The following is a 6,039-nucleotide window of genomic DNA, read 5'->3' as shown; positions in this document are numbered from 1 at the left end:
ACTTGTTTAAGAATATATTCAGCTGGATTATCCTAATCACTAATTTTACAATACCAAGCTTTGGGTGAGGCATAATGGCTATGGAAAGTTCTGGTAGAAAAAGATGGTGATGTGAAGTCCTTTTGATTGTTATTTTGATAATTTTTTATCCTCAAACCAAATGTATTGTTAATGAAATATGTAGTTTACATGGTTGGAATGTCGTAGATATCATTCTTAAACTAAGGTAACATACACAATAGCAATAAAAAGCAAGACCGTTAATTGATTACTGACAAAAATGAAATTATGCTTGTTGTCACCTTAAAAAGATATGCAAATAATTTACTAATGACTTTATAAATTTTGTATACTTTTCCTATACAATTCACTTGCTTGGTTCATGTAAAAAATAATACAAAAGAAAACACTAGGAAAGATCAAAATCGTTGGATATGTTTCCTACTTTTAACAAGTATTTGTTTTGCAGCTATAAATGATATTGTATAGTTGGCCAAATGTGGTCTACTATATTTCACACATTTAGGGCTAGAACAAACCCACCACCATTAACTGAAAATGTAAATCAATACGAACAAATAATTTATTTACAGCTCAACCATATGATAGAACTATAGTTTGGCATAAATAAATGGAGGTGAAATGCATCTTTTATTGCTTCCTGGAACAAACAGTTCCATTCTGAAATAGAGTTACATCAATTAAATAAGAATATAAGGATTTCCTTTTGAAAAAGCCAAAAATTCTAACATTTGAGCATGTGCCCATAATAAAAACTTACTTTCTACATGATAACCATACAAAAAAATATGATTTTCCAAGGTTCCCTTGAGGTAACTTGAAAAATAATATTTTATTCTGCTCTAATGGTACTTATTTCTATTATTGCTATTATATTTCACACCAAACTTTATTGTTTCCCACAATTAGTAGGATAGTATAAAAGTCTACCCGGCTGCAAGGATTTCTTCAGTAAGCTTACCATTGTTGCCAATTTTATAACCTGTAAATTTCTAAAAATTGCTCTGAAAAAGACCTGCCCACTTTTGTAGGATTTCCTTGTCAGACCACTACAAAAGAGAATATGAATGAATCCAACACACTCTACACCTTCCCATTTCCATCAACCTCAAAACCTAGCCATGGACTGGACACGCTACTTCAAAATACATTACAAGCAGGACACTAATTCACTAGTGCTACATTCTAGGACACACACTAATTCATTAGTGTTACATTCTACTATGTACATGAGGCATGCCTTGCCATAGAAAATCAGTTTGTATGGATGCTTCCACTTCAGAAATACTAACTTTTGAAATAAATAACTAAGTTGTAGGGATTGACCATAATTCTCATGTTGTTGTCAAGCATTGGACTGATCATAATGCTTATACTGCTACCAAAAAACCATAACCACCAGTTTAATATTGATACTCTTGATCACAATTCAATCCTCGCAAGCACTAGATGAGTCAACCAACCATCCTACCTACATTTATAGAATCCATCTAGCCAGATAGTCATTGAAAAATGCCCAATACTAACACTCCTCTTAAACCCAAAGGGACATCATGATCAACTTATAGACCTTTTTCTTGGTCTTGGAAGTAGTAGCTCAGTTTCTGGGATGGTTCTTCTTTTTTTTTCAAACCCAAAGAGAGATTGCCCAAGGCTAATTATTCAGTGTCAATGAGTAGTCATATGCATCTTTCACATATGTGTTGCAATTGAAAAACACAATTACATATATATTACATTAACATGACATAAATATATGAAATAAATGAGTATTATTATTATAAGTTTGTACTTTGCTACTAGGTTTTGATCCTGGAACTAATAATGTGAAACAAAGTATGAATTATAATTCACCAAGTGAAAGGACGATGTTGTGGCTAGTAAAGCGAAAGAAAAAAAACAACGCGATGTTATTTTTAGGAAAAGAAATTCAAAAATCTGATAATTTGTTTTTTATGTGGTTCAATGTAACATTCTATTAACTAGGTTAAAAAAAAAATTTACCTATTATTTCAAGGAATTAAGATAGATAATTGCATTAGCTATGTCTACAAACAACGTATACCTATTATTTCAAAGAATTAAGACAAATAATTGCATTAAATAAACTAATATGTCATAGAAAGAGTTTCTTATCAATATGGAGAGATATTTATGGAGCAATACTTTGATGATGGATTATTAATGTACCATGATAGGTTGTATATACCAAATTCCCTTGAACTAATGAAGCTCATTATAGATGAACTACATAAAAAGCCTTATTTTGGACACCCTAGTTATCAGAAGATGATTACATCCTAGGATGAAGAAGGAAGTCACGCAATACATTGCTAGATGTTTGGAATGCAAACAAATTAAGGTTGGGCACAAGCACCCGACAGGTTTATTGCAACCTCTCCCAATTCCAGAATGGAAGTGGGAAACCATAACCATGGATTTTATCACAGGATTATTGAATACATATCTTGAACATATATTTTTTCTATGTCCAATCTCTACAGCTCTTTCATTTTTCTAGTCTATGCATAGTGGACTTTGTTTCATGGTTTACAAAATGTCTTGTTGGTGTATACTATCATTGGTGTGCCTGGGTTTCTATGGTTATCATACCCTGCCCAAATCTCTTCTTTGTTTATGTATCCTTTGTTGGAACTTTCTAGACTACACAATAGACCTTTCTGGAAGTTGAGTCATAAATTTATGTTAATATTTTTAGGGGTCTTATCATTTGTTTCATTAGTTTCTCTATCTACTTGGGTTCGTCCTTAATCTGGCATCCTAGTGGATGCATTTTTTCCATGCTTTTGGAGGCATAGGCCCACATGGCTAGCCTTAGGCTCAATCCCAAGATCAAAAATTTTGTATCCATATTCCATTCTTCCACCCCTTTGGAAATCCAAGGCGAAATTTTCCAACTCGAATCCTTTACTACCAATGACTACCAAGCATACTATAATTCTTAAATGCAAAATAAAGTAGTTAATTGGGTTCCTGGCCCTCGGAATACCATGGGATGACAAATTCAATATCTTAATTCCATTATCCTTCACTAGCAAATGAAGATGCTCCTGGGCAGGTTCCTAAAGGAAAAGCATGAGGACCACAATGATATCATCTCTTGTTTGAATGAAATTCAATGAATCCAATACCACCAACGATCATATATCATCATCCTAGATGCTCATTTAGTGCATATAGAGGGACATCTCCAATATGACCTTGAGCCTACAACTCCAGCAAGTACAAGCACCCAAGATCTAGCCCCATTCACTTCATCATACTTGATGTTCCATTCACCCTCTTTTCTTATGTCTTTTAATTTCCATAGAATATTTTATTTCAATAGTTATGTATGTAGCAGTAACTTGTATTTGAATTTTGATATATCTATACCTTTTTCAATTATCAATAGTTTTGGTTTTCTTTGTGGTAGATTATGATAGGTAGCAATCTAAACAACAATCTATAGTTTTGTATAATGATATTTTAAGGCAATAGAAATCTTAATTAACAAAAATAGGCATAATTAGTAAACTTGCAACCTTCCAATAGGAGAGCACATCTTTTATACATATGTGGTGTGACTGAAAGAATAGCCAAGGTTCTCAGAAAAAGAAATATAAGTTATATATTCAAACCACTTTAAACAACTAAACAATAAATGAAATCTATAAAACACAGTATTGAACAACATCATCTCAAAGGTGTTTTCAAAATCAATTTCTCTAATGGAAAGAGATACATTGGTGAAACTAAGAAATACTTTAAAATAAGAATAAAAGAACATGGATCTGACATCAAAAATCGACACAATCGCACCTCTACTCTTGCAAGGCATTCCCTCCATACTTAGAATCGCATATGCTTGGAAGACACTACAATCATCTCAAAAGAATATCACTACTTAAAATAATCTTTAGAGTGACTTTGGAGATATTAAGGCATTGATAGGCCCCTATACTACTAGTGTAACCCCTTATTGTTATTAGTACAACCCCCTTATTATATTGTTGTACCCACGTAGTCCCCATATTGTAATTATTGTGCCCATAGAAGCCCACTATTGTTATTATTGTGCCCTTACATTATTATTGTTATGTCGGCTCTGATTATATTATGACCCCTTAGACTCCTATATATAGAAAGGAGGTCTTGTCACTTGTATCATCGAAGAATTGCTCATTTGTGTAATGTAAAGGAGGTTTCCCCCTTGAAGAGGCTGAATTATAAGGCGTTGATCTATCTTTTCTATCTTTTTGTGAGCTGGTTTCATAACATTTGGTATCAGAGCTTTGGATTCTAGGGTTTCGCTGCTCCAAACAGGTCATCGTGGCATTTTCGCTATAAATTTTTTTCTGCCACATTTCAGAAGCAAAAAACAAAAACCCATTTGAGACGAAATCACGCTGAACCTCAGGCCCAAATTACAGATCTTGTTTCGCTATATTTTCAAAGATGTGATCTGAGGAAGTTAGAGATTTTGCAGACTCTCGAATTACATTCCAAATAGGTGACTTGGGGAAAAGCATCATAACTTTTGTTCTGAGCATCAGATTGGAATTTCGTAAGAAGTTTCAGAAAGAGGACTTCTTGTAATTTTATTTATATCAGTTTTAGGTACTAAGGTTGAAACCATGACACGTGGAACTTCGTACAAGTTTGCTATACTAAGCCAGTCTATAATCAGGTCATCATGGGAGATTTGACGCAACACTTCCTTGCAGAATCCAATCTTGATCATACTTTCAGCATTAGAAAGTGAACACAGAGAGATACTACAGGAAGAAATTTTAGAACTTGAAGATCTAAAATTACAGAGTTACATGCGTTTCAAGATCGAGCTCCTAAAATCAAGAAAAGGCAATATGAGGAAGTTTGATGGCAAGGATCCGGTAAATTGGTTACTCCAGATGGAGCAATATTTTGATCTACATGGCGTACCACTATTACAAAAGGTATGTATTGCATCTTCATATTTAGAACTGGATCAATTTTTATGGTATAAAGGGCTTTTTTCTCGTAAACAACTTGTTACATGGTTAATTTTCGCGGAGGAAATGATAGCACATTATGAGGATATAAAGAGCAACACCTTATTTAGAGCAACACCACAACAATTAGAAGAAAAAGGAGAAAAGGGGCTTTGTTACAAAGTGGAAAGAAAAATTATGGCAACAAGGAAGTCCACCCCTCACAACTATAAAGATGGAAGTTTTGTTTCTCCTAGCCTTCCACAACCTACAAGGTTTACACCACAACAATTGGAAGAAAAAAGAGAAAAAGGGATTTGTTACAATTGTGATAAAAAATACATTAAAGGTCATAAGTGTGTTGAGAAGAAATTATTTTACATTGATTGTGGAGAGGAGGAAGAAAAGGATCAAGAAACGTCAAAAAAAGAGTATATACACCAAGAACCAACCCCAGAGAAAGAATAAATGAATCTGACCATATCTTGTAAAGCATTGGAAATAATTACTACTCCTCAATCTCTTAAGATAGAAGGACATATCAAGAAGAAAAAGGTTCAAGAATTGAATGACCATATCAAGAAAGAAGAAATGAATCCGACCATATCTTGTAATGCATTGGATGGAATTACCACTCCTCAAACTATCAAGATAGAAGGACATATCAAGAAGAAAAATGTTCAAGAAGTGAAAGATCACATCAAGCATTAAGAAATGAATTTTACCATATCTTGTAATGCATTGGAAGAAATTACCACTCCTCAAACTCTTAAGATAGAAGGACATATCAAGAAGAAAAAGATTCAAGCATTGAAAGATCACATCGGGCATCAACAACAAGTTCTCCAACTTTTAAAGGATAACGCCACTTTGGTGCAGAATCGAATGAAACAACATGCAGATCAACAATGCAGTAAAAGAAGTTTTGATGTAGGCAGTTGGGTATTTTTACGGCTACATCTCAAGCAAGCTATTTATGAGAAGGAAATGTTGGCAATACTACATGCACTTAAAAAATGGCGACCTTACCTAATGGGAAGACACT

This window comes from Pinus tabuliformis, chromosome J (genome assembly GCF_031772625.1).
Source record: "Pinus tabuliformis cultivar Carrire ecotype Pingquan chromosome J, CPIR1, whole genome shotgun sequence".
NCBI lineage: Eukaryota > Viridiplantae > Streptophyta > Pinopsida > Pinales > Pinaceae > Pinus > Pinus tabuliformis.
The sequence above is the reverse complement of the archived record's forward strand: the minus strand, read 5'-3'. Positions refer to the sequence as shown.